At 32.8% G+C, this 14,712-nt stretch overlaps 1 protein-coding gene across 3 annotated transcripts in view; it reads right to left on the bottom strand.

Annotated features, from left to right (window-relative positions):
* The window catches only part of LOC108967738 (death-associated inhibitor of apoptosis 1), a 26,522-nt gene extending 11,841 nt beyond the window's left edge, over positions 1-14,681 (bottom strand). The window contains exon 1 of one of the 3 annotated variants that reach the window (XM_018931342.1): positions 14,591-14,681. The gene's annotated coding sequence lies outside the window, so the exon portion shown is untranslated. Of the gene's footprint in view, positions 1-2,326; positions 2,570-7,183; positions 7,278-14,590 lie in introns of those variants that run through there. The other 2 variants (XM_018931345.1, XM_018931340.1) reach the window with 2 other exon arrangements.
* Positions 14,682-14,712: the final 31 nt, after the last annotated feature.

Raw genomic sequence — 14,712 nt, 5'->3', positions numbered from 1 at the left:
AGCTCTGAAAGTATTCGACGCAGTACCCGCCGGGGGAAGCAGAGGAAGAGGAAGACCTCCCCTCCGTTGGAAGGACCAAGTGGAGAAGGACCTGGTTTCAATTGGAATATCTAATTGGCGCCACGTAGCGAAAAGAAGAAACGACTGGCGCACGGTTGTTAACTCTCGCGTAAGCGGTGACTACGCCAATCAAGAAGAAGAAGAAGTTGACTTGAGGTCACGAAAAACTCAAAAGAAAAAAATTTATTTCCAAATTTATAGTTGCTTGTGTTGACCCAGTTCCTAAAAAAACTGTACTTGCGGTGACAACCATAAGTCCTTGGAGATTCTTCTAAAATCAATCGGACAAAAAAATTAGTTTTATAAATAGATAATCCTGGGCCTGATCGAAGGATTCCTTTCAAAATTAACAAAATGGCTGCCTCAGGAAATTTTTTCTAAATCTTTGGGAAAAAATCTAACTGTTGATTGGTCTTAAAAAATCAAAATTTTTGAAAAAATAAAAATCCTTCGATCAGGCCCGGATTTTGTTATTTATTCTAAAAGCTGTATAAATTCCATTAAAATCTACTGAGCGGTTTTCGAGTTACAGTTGTCACCAGTTCAAAAAACATAGTTTTGAGAAAAGCGCGTTGAAAATTTCACACTAGCGCTTTAAAGTGCCCTAGCTCTCTTTKTTATTTGTCGAATAACTCAAAAACTATTTATTGGATCAACGTGAAATTTTCAGAGAATATTTTTAAGATATTATATATTTTATATATATTACTTAACGAAAGAGCAAAAATTTATTTTTTGAAATTCTGAATACCCCTAACCCCTTAAGATGACACTTAAATTAATTCCAATTGCCGTAAGAAATTACAATAACGGTCTGTGATCTAAAATCTAAAGCTTGAGGAAGGTGTTTCACATATAATTACATAATATATTAAAATAATGCAAAATTAATTTAATTTGTTATCTACTCGCCAAAGAAAACTTCGAGTTTACAACAATAAAAAAAGCTTGCAGTGTATACCATTACTATTATTCAGAGTAGAGATTTGTATAACGCTGAACTTTCTGAAATATTGTCTARCACGAAAGACAAATATACAATACATGTTAGGTCAGTAAAATTTAAACCAAAAGTGCAATCCATTGGCACACTCACTGACACATTATTATTATCTTTATATATTTATATCAATACAAACTTGTTTAACAGTACTGATGTCATGAGGCAATGAAAAACTTAGAAAGGGCAGATTATTCATGTTTAAATCCGGAAATTGTTTGTCGGTTACYTCAACATATTTCCTTCTTGTGGTACCTACTCATCCAATTAACTAAAACCCAAAAATGTAAACARACGGAAATGAATGAGTAGTGTAAAAACTAAACGACGGTATAAACCTAAAAATAATTACAGAAACTCATTTCTTTTAATTTCTACGAACWTCCGACGCGTGTAAATATCGTTTCTATGTATGAGCAAAGGTCCGGTAGGAAATTTTAAACCTTAAATTTATGTATATAAAWGTTTATACTATTATCACTTTAACGTTTTAATTAAAAATTGAGGATACAAAATTATTACATATTTTTCTTTCAGCAAGTAGTTTATAATTAGATTTTTTATAAAAATATTTTAACATTTCTAAAACTGTTCTTTAATTTAATTAACACGAACTTTACAGCTATAAAATTTGTAATATCTTTATTATAAATCTCACAAATGATACAATTGAAAAAGTAAATTTTGCTGTCAAACTAAAATGAAAATAAAAAAATTATATAACAGCAATTGTTCGCATTCTCAAAATCCAATTGTGAAGTTTTGTGCTATTTTGTTCTAATATACAAATTTATTTTTAAATTAAAGAATATTTGTGAAAAGTTACGTATCGTAAATTTACGGTATGCACAAAAGTTTTATTTTCAAAAATTGCAACCCTKCAAACTTGCAGACGCCATTACTCGCTCACGTATGTGTGTTAATCAATGAAAATACGTTTGTTTATTCTCTGCCAACTCACATATCGTTTACGTTCGTATGTATAAACATACACACATGCATATGTATTTCAATGCACACACAAATGTTTGTACATATYTTTATGAAAATTCCACTGAGGTCAGCCATTTGTACGAACAACTATGCACACACATTTCTTGTTGAACTAATTACATGTACAGAGTCCAAATACGTATTCATATATAAATAGTTACACTATTCTTTAATAAATTTTAGCGCACTTATTTTCACAAATACCAATTGTGCTGTATGTTTTATATATAAATGTGCTAATCAATTTAACAAATCAATGTGGTTGGAGCTCACCTTGATAATTTTTCTCTTTTGTCGAAAAACTCAAGTCTTTGTGTTACAAATATGTATATTCACTTTACGAAGTTACACAAACCGGTTCAAATAAACATCGAAAACATATGATTTTAAAAATGTTTAGTTTTATTCGTCTTTTTTTATTTATTAACAATTTGGAAAAAAAACACTGAATATAATTTTACCAATATTCTGCGACTTAAAATTAAGTTTTACTTTCTCAGACAATGAGTGTGCACCGAATGCCCGATGACAAAATACGAACTAACTTCATTCTCTCTCTCTGGCATACGTTCACTTGCGGGCTGGCGTTGCCACAAATGCCAAATAATAATACTTGAAACACAAAAATTATGCTACAAGTAGCGCAATTCTCAGCGAATGTCTTTTTATAGAGTTATCAGACTTTGTTAACAGCAAACGAATAATATATATAGTTAGTTTAGTCRGCTAAAATCACAAATACTGCTGATTATATATATGTCAATATTTTTGTCGAAATTCGAATACACTTAGCGAAAGTGGCATTATCAAAGAGACTGCGCATTAGGGTACTCAAATTTCATTCAATACTATATAGCARTGTTGCCATTTACGATAGTTTTCTTTCAAATATTGCGATAAAAACTGCTAAAATGGGGATTAATGAGAATATTGAGCTATATTTATTTTTATAGTATGTGTTTTAAAGGGTGCATAGAAAAAGAAAGCTCTACAAAATGAATAACTGCATGAAGTATAGTAATTGATACTCACTGGAAGCGATAATACTAATAATACTTTTGATGCTAATACGCAATCAAATCACAAATTGTGTACGATTAAGAGTGGCACATGCCAAATTTATATCTCCAATAAGCAGTGATTTATAACACTTGTGTCAGTTACCAATATTGCCAGCACATACCCACGTTCCAACTCTAGCACGTGCTACAGTCACCTGCACCTGATTCTGGTTACCTAACAGTATGATTAGGTCTCGAGATGCATATGCATACTCATACAAACACACATATTTCAATTAATTGCTTGCAAACAAAAACAACAACAACAAAAGCAAGTGAATCRGTAGATGCAGCAAAAGCAGCTGCGGCAGATGTTTCAGTTTTCGTTTGATTCAATTGAATTTCGAAATCGTATGGTATTGTTTGGCATATATGGTTCTACTTAAATTTTAACAGTCCATATAAATTTGCATCTGGTAATAATACCCTGAACACGGTATGTGTTATTGAGTTCGCCACGAAATTTGGTATACCCAGAAAGAATCGTCGAAAACCCCCCACTAAATGATAACCTGATGAGCTGAGTCGATTGCCCGTATGTACATCGACGAGCTCGTCGTCCTTCAGTTTTTGAAATAACTGAAATTTTGTGCAACTCGAGAAAATTTCAAGGGAATAACTTTCAAGCGCARCTAAACTACAAGAAATTTTTGTATTTCTCAGTTTGTTTCTCATTTTAATTGTTCTTTGGTTACGATTATATCTCGTAAATATAAACCCGCCGGTATGGTTTTGTTTTCAAAATTGCAACACGTGTCAGTGCAATCGCTATAATGATATGCAAATAAATAAGTTATTACGGCTTTGCATTGATATTACTATTGAGTCACATCCTGAGTCGATTTCTTTAGAAATAAAGAAATTAATAAACTTATGCTGTCATCAATTTCTATTCAGAGGAAGTTGACGAACGATTTTTTAGGAATATTATATAAAAAGAGATTACTAATCGTCTTTGAAATTTGAGGTTATCTTCTATGGACTTAAACTACAAGTGTAACAAAAGTTCTGTGGAATCTGMGATTACCTGCAATGGAGATTTCCAAAAACTATAAGAAAAATGTGAGCTGATGAAACAAAAAAGTTGACAATTTAATAATCGAGAGAATATATTTTGCACAAAAAAACGCGATGGCATTAATTATAGATGGATTAAAACTTATTGGAGATACGAGTATTGCAGGCATCTTTCATTTTCCATTTCTGTATTAAGACCATAAATTTATCAGACAAGGAACCGGTTTCCAWGCTTGCCAAATCTCTTCTCCAACTCATTTGAAACAAATGTTGAAGTTTAAAAGAAAAAGAATTCGAAGAAAAAGTTCATTAAACTGCRAGCACTTGCACATTAAAAGGAACGTATTTATGTATATACATATGTACATGTGTATGCCTGTTGGTATGAGGTGCATGATTGTATGATTACTTTTGCAATACRTACATATGTTATCCAGTGAAGATCTAATGCAAGTGGCAAGAATGTGTACGCCTTGCAAAATGCCGCATGTGGAACGAAGTGAAATGTCTGGCGTCTAGACGGAAGATCTGGGCAGTCAGCCAAAGTATATTTATAGTAATGTAATCATTGAGGAAATCGTAAACTTCAAATGACTTCAAAAGTACTATTTTAAAATGCAAAAGACATTAGTGAACGCAAACTTCTGCATAATGCCTTCTACGAGTTTGTCCATAAACATTTAAGTAGAGAGACATATTTATTGAAATATACTGAAATAAAATAAAATAAATCGACACTTGATAATGTCTGCATACTTGGATGTTATCGTTAAAATCGAAATCGATTTTTGTAATTCTTATAAATCGGTCTTTAACTTATTAGCAGTGTATTTTAGTGTTATTAAATGAATTTTAGATTACATTAAGTAAGCTAGAGATTATCTACTCCGACAGATAAATTTGCAACTGATGTACTAAGAGTTCTGTGAGGTATTTGGAGGCGTCCTCATTACGAATTTGAGTTGAAATATTTTCCATCACGCACAGCTGTTTTTTTTTTTTCATTTTACTAAATGATTGTCGTTGGAATCCGCAAATCCCTTGATTATAACACCAAAAATCCTACGTGTTAAGAAATTTTTGGTATCATTTTCGGTTTTCTACCCTAAATTAGCAGGMATCTGTCGCAAAATGTCTGCAAACAAGTAATATTATAGCTATTTTTCTACCATAAAAAAGTAAAGTACGGGAATTTATTTTGTTATTTACGCTTTCTATAATATACAATAGATCCGTTGCTTACTGATTAAGACACATAGATTTATATTTCCCGGGTTTACTGATAAAATTGAAGTATTTGTATGATTAAAGCAAGAAAAYACGTTAACTTCGCTTGRACAGAAACATAATACACTTCACGAATAGGAAAACTTCCATACACAAACTTGACTTTGATYGTTTGTATGGYAGCTACTACATACAAGGTGCGTTCCAAAGTAAACAGRGCTTAAAAAAACGGAACAAATGCTTTTTTCGGCAAAATCAATTTAACTTATTCAAAATAGTTTCCTTTTGCTTCAATACAGCTTTTTGCACGGTCCCAAAGCCTGTCGAACGAGTGTTTTAGCTCGTTGGCCGGTACGGCTGCCAGTATGCCGGTGCTTTTGAATGGCCTCACGTCTGCATAACGCTTTCCTTTCATGGGTAAATGCATTTTTCCGAAAAGGAAGGAGTCGTTAATGGTTTAAATGTGATTTTTGGTCAAATAATCGGTCACAAGAATCGAGCAATTCTTGGTCGTCAGTCAATTTATGCGGAACAAACGAGATATATGGCAATATTGACATATGTACATAGTTCAGCGAATCAAGAGTCAGTGCCTGCGCGGTCATATCGTCCGAATGGATAAAAGCACTCTAGCTTTGAGGGTATTAGAAGTGTACCCTCCAGTGGAAGAATAGGAAGAGGAAGGCCGCCGTCCGTTGGAAATACCGAACATTTTATACTCTCGAAATTTGTAAGGATCAAAGACGAGAATTTGTATTTTATAATAAAACTATGTACATATGAATTCTATTAAAAAAGTGTTCGAAATAATTCAGGAAAACCATAAATATGAAAACAATATATGTATCGATATTTCTTAAGTAAAAAAATTTTTTTTTTGCTCCAAGTGAATTTACTTACGAAATCACTGTTGTTGTTTACGTCACATACATATGTACATATGTACATAGATGCTACATATTTCTCCGTTACATTTATATGCTGATAAGAGCTAATTAGCTACGATGAATAGAATGATGGGGAATACAATAGATTTTGCACACGCACCACTTGGAGTATAGGTCARTATTGTTATGAAATTAACTAAATGCATTTTTCTTGAAATAAATCTTCGAGGTTCTTGTGAAATATGTACATATGTATATATGTATGTACATTAGAGCGGATCSATTTTTKTCATTAATAGTACCGAGCGTGCCAGTAATATTTTAAGGATAATTTTGAAAAACTTTACCTAAGAGACTATGTGTCTAAAAACAGTTCCCAGCGAAGTTTAAAAAATCCGAAAAGTCGGTTATATGCAAGATATGTGATATTGTATATGGAAGATATATGATATAGTTGTCCGATCTCGATCCGATTCCGACAACTGATCATTACATTGATATTCTATTATCAAAATGCACCTACATACATATGTACGTATGTATTAAATTTCATTCGGATATCTCAAAAACTGATGGATCAAAATGCTTTGCCTCAAAAATTGCTGGCTCGAAACCGGTTTTAGATCCATAGCCTCTTGGCCAAAGTTGTTCAGAATGATCCGTAAACCATTTCCCGCATATGCGATTTTTCCATTTTTTGGCGAAATAACGAGAAAAAAATTAAATTTTTAATTTTTACTATTAAAAACTTACGGAAAAAATATAAAAAAAAATTTTTCACTGTTTGAGAATCTAAACTTTTCTTTGTTTTCAAATGACCAGAATGTGAAAAACAGGCCACTTTTCTCTCCAATACTTCATTGACTGACTGTAAAAGCTGGCAGTGTCCGTGAAATTTATTTTCAAAGGTTTTGTATATTTCACAACGTTATACTTACATACATACAGACATACATATACTATATGTACATTCATATTGAAACTATCGATAAGTAATTTGACTGGCACATGGATTTGTCTCATACTTTAGAACTTCAAAATTGTTACAACTACTTTGAAACAAGTTATATCTTTTTAATTGCCACTAGACGGCCTTGCAAGGCCTTTCGAACTAAGTGAATGACCAGTGCGGTTGAGTTGCTTGCATGGATTTGCCAAAGCTCTGTGACTTTTCGAAATGCAATTCGCATGAGCTCATGCTTGCCATATGGTTGCAATATATTGCTAATATACATATTTATATGTGTGTATGTGACGGTGCATTCTTGCGTTGTTAAACAACTATAGTATAACTGATCATGACATGAACGCGTGCCCAAGCAAGCCTCTCATGTTATTTGAGTACTCTCCTAAGCTTACTTGCTTTAAATGTAACGGCTCTCTCGTTCTCTCGGCGGCCATTATTTATTATTTATAATTACTGACTATAGAATAAGTCATAAGTTATCTGTGAAGGCTTACSAGCGTTCTTGCTGGTGGACATTGGTCGACTAAATGATAACAAATATTTGTAATGCATTTATTGTTTTATGATTTGTACTAATTAATTAAAAACAATAAATATTCATAAGTGGTATATGCACATACTTAATACATATGTACATAACTATTTAAACAGTTGTGTGTTAAAAATATGGCACATTTATTATTTAATACAAAAATGTTATTATTTATAAAATACTTAGGTATTTMAAGGTAAATGGATAAAAATGTGAAGAATTCTGAGGATTTAGTAATTTTTACTTTCTACACGAACGTCATTTCATATAAAATAAAAGGCTGCACGAATGTGTACAAAATATGTGCAACAAAATATTATTTTTGTTTACTGCGAACAAGGTTTTCTATGAGGTTTGTAACATTCAGAAAACTTTGGGATCCTTTAAATGATATAAATTGTGACAACAAAGTATCCAGAAATAGTAATTAAATTCCCCGGTTAAATGATATTTCAAAAAAAAAAAAATATTTTGTTGCCCTTAATTCCTATGCCAAATATAGGCTCGATCTGCCAATCAGTTTGTTTACAACAGCTGCTTAAGTCGATACACCTCAGTACTGCATTGTGATTTTTACAATCGATAAAACTATCGGACAAAGAATTTGGCTCAAATTTAATATTTATAACCAAATTTCGTGTGAGGAATCGTTGCGAATGTTGGAAAAGGCTTACGGTGATTAAAGTTTATCAAAAACACAAGTYCACAAGTGGTACAAAGTCTTCAAAGACCGCCGATAGATCGTTGAAGACATGACTCGCTCTGGACGACCTTGTACCTCTTCAACTGATAAAAAAATATTTAAAAAAAATTAAAGTTATTATGCTTGAAAATCGTCGGGCAAGTGTTAGAGAGATGGCAAGAGTGGCAGACATCTCTCGCGAGTCCGTTCGATTGATTTTGGTGAATATTTTGGGTATGAACGCGTTCTTGCCCGACTCGTCCCGATAAAACTGGATTTTCTTCAAAAATAGTACCGTAAACAGGTCTCTTTGGACATGCTTGTTCGTGCGAATTCCGATCCCACATTCATGGAGAGCATTTTAGCTGCCGATGAGACATGGGTTTGTGAGTTTGACGTGCAAACAAGTCAACAGTTATCGGAATAGAGGCAAAAAAGATCCTAAACCAAAAAAAAAAAAAAAAACACGCCAAAGCCGCTTTAAAATTAAGGTGTTACTCATATATTCTATATTCGCGGTTGGCTGCATCATGAATTGTGTTCCGGAAGACAGACGGTCAATAAGGAGTTCTATTTGRCCGTAATTGTTTAAGAACACTTCACGATTGTGGYCCGAACTTAAAGCGTTTTCARTCAATTGAAGAGACAAAGCAAAATTCGCTGAAGGAGTTCAAGGCCAAGTTCGAGGACTGGAATAATCGTTGGCTTAAGTATACAGGTTTTTAACTAAGTTAAAAATTAGGAAGACCAAAAAAAAAAAAATTGGCACTCGCGCCAAAAAAAAAATCAAATACATTCATCTATATGTATATAAACAAGTATTTTAAAGAGAAAATATTTATTACGTACATATGTATATTTATAAGTATGTATGTATGTGCCTGCGCAGTGGCGTTTTGTACGTATTGTTTCCATTGAATTCTTTCAAATTCTTCATGTCCTTAGAGTGCGCTCATTGAAGTGTGCCCGCCAGCAGCTGCTTGTCAGCCCAGCTGATGTTCGATACCGCAGGACTCTTTGAATTCATTGGAAACATGACGCATGCTACACTATACAAGGTAATAAAAGAAATGTAGCAGCTGCTGGCTGATGCCAATATGTTTTATTCTCACTTTTAAATTATTTGGTTTTTGTTTTCCCCCGTCTTCTTTTCATATAATGGAGGCAAGCTGCTCTAGGATATGGATGAGTATATACATATGTATGTACGAATACATACTCAGCTGAGAACAGCTGGAAATATAATTGATGGAGTTCGCTTTAAATTAAAACAAGAAAAAGGGTTTAAGAAACAATTTTGAATTTAATGCGAGTAAACTATATTGCCACCATGAATTCTTAATTTTATAATAGTAAAACATATGTATGTGTGTGCTCCTATGTCAAGTTTTCGTCCAATTTTATCTATTTTAGGCACAAGGTTACACTGACATCAACTCAAATATTGGCCGATATATGCAGTATCAAATCACCCGGACGTTCGAACATCTTTATATTATAGTATTGACCGATATTTTCGGTCAAAAATCGACTATAGATACTGAGGTCCACATATTCGTTACTTAGGGGCTTGAACAGTTTTGGTTGTGTTTGGCCAATTTTCAGACATAAAGTGACATACTTTAGACACTGGAATGTGAAAGAATCAAATGGAAATTGAAAGTTGTAGTCTGATTTCGTCCATTTCATACTTGTTTTTACTAAGCAACACGCATACCAAGTTTCATCAAGATATCTCAATTTTTWCTCAAGATACGGCCTGTACAGATTGACGGACAGACCGACAGACAGTCACCCGGGTTTCGACTCGAATCGTAATCCTTATTAGGTCAGCAAAACTATTATACTCTGTAGCAACATCTTGAAAGAGTATAAAAACTGGTTGTACATACTTGATTTAGCGACATCTAGCGGAAAATATCGCTTCATGAAGTTTTAGCACAKACACAAACCACTACTGAAATGGCGATAGATCGAGGAAACATTGCCACATTTTGCTATTACAATATTTAAGTTAAATTAACGGTATCAGTTGAGGTTATGAACCAAACATTCAAATAACTGATGCAAAAAACAATTAACAATATAAATAGTTGATTAAGGTTAATTTTATATTTCGAATTTGAGAGAATAAATAAACAACAAAAAATAAATAAACATCAAAATATAAAAAAAACAACAAAACTAAGCTTAGCAGTTTCTAATGAGAGCGTTTTAATTTATAAAAATTCACTGGAATCTGATCTTTCAGCCTCCCGGTTAGAGACCACATTATTAATCCGTCTTGATTATTTATAAGAACAAATATACATACATATGTAGTTATATATATGTGCACATATGTATATATATATACATATATGTATGTACATATGTAAGTGAATTTACATACATATAACTATATGAATGTAGTAATTTCAGTGAACCAAGCTCATTTATTTAGTAATTGTCTAAGCGCATTACAACAACAAATAGCATTGTTTGTAAAATTTAGTTTTAGTGCAATTTGCGTAGAAAAACGCTCAAACCACGTGCTTAAGTGCTTATACATGTATGTACAGGTGTTCTCTGCAAAAAAACGTTCTACCCACACACACATAAATATGGCAATTCAGGCACACCGCATCACAAAAATGGTGAGATCACTTTATTCACCCACACTTTAAATTAGACAATTACCCAAGTTTATGAAAAAACATGCATGCAAGTGCATTGAATACACTGAAAAAAATTACTTCGATAATGCACTGAAAAATGTTAATTTTTATAAAAAAAATATCTAAAATTTTTTAATTTCAAAAAATTCAAAAATACTTTAGTAAATATAATAAAGGAATTGGTGCTTGAGAATCGACGATAAACAGTCAGAGGTCTTACTAGCATCTTTGTAATATTGGAAGGATCAGCGAAAACCATTTTGAAAGATCATCAAGGCCAAAAAAAAAAAAAAAGTTGAAAGCACTATTGGTACCAAAATAACTTAATTTTTTCGAAAAATAACGTCGCGTTTTCGATTACCAGGATGTCATGAAACGTRTTGTTACTGACGAGGAGTCTTGGTTATATGCGTACGACCCTAAAACAGACGACTAATCGGTCCGAAAATCAAGGTTATGTTGAGAGTATTCTCACTCTAAATTCCTTCCCGCCGACCAAACTGTGAACAAGGAATACTATATGAGTGTTGTGCGTCGTTTGAGAGAAGCTATTCGTAAAAGAGGCCGGAATTATGGGCTGAAAACTATTGGTACCGTCGCATACTGCATTGATTCTTCGTGAGTTTTTCGCCAAATTKTYAACCAATATCGTGCCTGAACCTCTRCGTTCGCCTGATTAAGCTCCATGTGACTTCTGGGAATTCAGGAAATTCAAACAACCGGGGAAACTATTTTGAGTAAATTGGAAGCAWTAAAAGTGAATCGCGGCTTGAAGCTATTCCGGAAATTGTCTTTAATAACTATTTCGAGGATTGGAAAAAACTTTGACACAAGTGTATTGGGACCAASAGARATTACATTAAAGGGGATGACATAGAATTTAAAGAATAGATTAAGAATTTTGAAATTATGAACAAAGTCTCACTAGTTTTTGCTCATTGTAGTAACTTGAAAAATATTTAATTTTTTCTCCAACAATTTTAATAAGTATTCATAAGATATGTACAAATACTATGTAACTTAAAATTGATACGGCGTTATTATGATTAATAATTAATTATTCTCAAAATAAGAAAAAAATAATTAAATATGTAATTTTTTTTTAATTCCCAAAAAACGTGTTTTTAGGGGTTTCCCCTTAAATAGGATGTGGAAGAACCAGATTTCTCACAAACTTAACTTTCAATTAAAGCAAACTTTATTTGAAATTTGGTTTGAAGAGTGAAAGATTATGGTATGCATATGATTCAACTCTAAAACTTGTTTGCCTTGACATTTCCTCCTTTTCTTTACTGTCACAATACGTAGTGATAGTCGGCAACCAGCTCGAATTACCTGCGGTGTACTTATGATTTATTGCATTTAATATTCATTTTGACATTGACATGGTTATTAACTATCAGATGCGATTTTCCGAGAGAAGCTAATCTTTATAAAGCTCTAACCAAACAAGCTTTATGGAAAAATAAAATATTATTACATACATACATAGATATGTATGTATATATATAATATAAAATAAATATTTGAGCAAAATTATAATATTTCATAGAAATGCTTRTGCAAACATGCGGTTTTACAGTTAAATATGTGTACATAACGTCACCTAAAATGCAAAATAACGTAACATCAYTTCTCATAAGTTGACAGGCGAAGGAAAAACGCTATAATAGAAACCACTCAAATTGAAACAAAATATGAGTTTTGGTTAGAAAATGGTTATATATTGGTTATATCTGACAGCGGAAGCTGAAATATTTTTTGATGCTAACTATTCACTAGCAATAAAAAATTTATACTTCTTTGATACTTTTGCATTTTAGGTGACGACATCTAGCATTTCCATAAAAGCCATTTCAAATGAAGATCATATTCAATTTCAGCAAGTTTGTAATTCTGGAGAAAATATGCATGTGTGTATGTATATATGTATGTACATATAAAATAGTTATTCCAGATTTTTCCACTCATTTTCCATTTCGCGCATTTTCATCATTTGCTCTATATTTAGATTGGTGAGTAAGAAATGACCGAGAAAATATGGAAATGCATTAGGTAARTATTTACATACATATCTATGTACATATAATGATGCACATATGTATGCACTTTTATATACATATGTACCTACATATCTATGCAATAAATAGCAATGCGCAAAAATTTCACAAYCTAACGTAACTATTTCGAAAAAAARCAGTAATTATCACTATTTCTAATTTTAAAAACCAATTAGTAATTCGAGTACAACAAATTGAGTCAATATTTCAGCGATAATAATAATTATGATCATGAAACCTGCGCCTCCTACGCAAGTAACAATACAATATTTATTAATTAATTAAGACACAGGCCGCTCTTTGCTGCTAGATTGCCTAGATYGATGAAATTTGTAATTGTCGACAAGGTCATCAAGGGAAATGCGCAAAAGAAGGAAAAGAGTAGTTAAATGTGTAATTTTTTGTGAGTCTAAGGCATACTGGAGCACAATACATAAAATTCCAAAACATAATTGAGGAATTTAGAATATTTTCCCGAGCAAACTTGTAATATGTATTGTATGAATTGAATATTATCAAAAAAAAAAAATAAAAAAAAAAAAAAAAAATAAAAATAATCTTTAAACAAACAATTCAGATATTGGTTCGAAACGTATAAGTACTTTTTATTTGTACAAGATTTTATAAAAAAAAATATTCACATAAGCGCTAAAACAATTACGAGTATACAAAACGAACCAGACACCTTGCACAACATTTCGACTTGTAGACATTTTCCTTATTTTCCCACGCCCGCAAATGTATGCTAACCCGCACTAGCAGTGCAGCGGACATTGTACTACGTCATGTGAAAGAATCCTGCGAGTTGCTCTCACAGTCACACAAACACTTCTATATATGCACATGCAACCGTACTTCCTTGTATTTTGGAGCAATAGCATGGGAAAATGTAGAAAATGTGAATGAACTCACAAACGTGATTATCAGCGAGCGCACTCGTCACTTTAGCCGCAGGATACCAAAACATATGTATACACACAGGCATGCAAAAAAACTGCTTTCGGGCAGGAATATGTGCTGGGAATAAAGCGAAGAGTGAGAGCCAACGACGAGTAGTGACGAGTGTTGCGACGGCACTCAATTGTTGCGCAGTGAGTATTTTCCATTAATCTTGGCACATTGTTATTGTTTTTGGTTATATAAATATTACTCGTACTATTACTAGTACTATGCAGCTTGGGTGCGTACTCGAAACTTCCGCTTCGGCTACTATAAAAAGCGCCACACAAGCGACTTCCTCTTGGCGAATGGCAGGCGAACTACATATATCCTTTGAGTGTAAAAGGACTATAGGCATGTGTGCGAATAGACAATAGATAGGACATGAACTGCGTTGTGAGGCAGTCATGTTTTATAAAAACACACGTATGTATGTATATTGTATAGTTTTGCGTTAGGACWTGTAAATGGCATTCAAAAGAGTTGTGAGGCAAGGAACTTTACTCACCATTTTGAAATCTTATGATGGAGCAGCAAATAAAASTGTTGCGAAATCCTTATACAATATCGCTTGTTGTTGTTGACATTTGTAAAACACCAAGGATTGTTTTGTCGTTATTTCAGGGCTTC

This window comes from Bactrocera latifrons, unplaced genomic scaffold (assembly GCF_001853355.1).
Source record: "Bactrocera latifrons isolate USDA-ARS-PBARC rearing strain unplaced genomic scaffold, ASM185335v1 scaffold_197, whole genome shotgun sequence".
NCBI lineage: Eukaryota > Metazoa > Arthropoda > Insecta > Diptera > Tephritidae > Bactrocera > Bactrocera latifrons.
The sequence above is the reverse complement of the archived record's forward strand: the minus strand, read 5'-3'. Positions and strand labels throughout refer to the sequence as shown.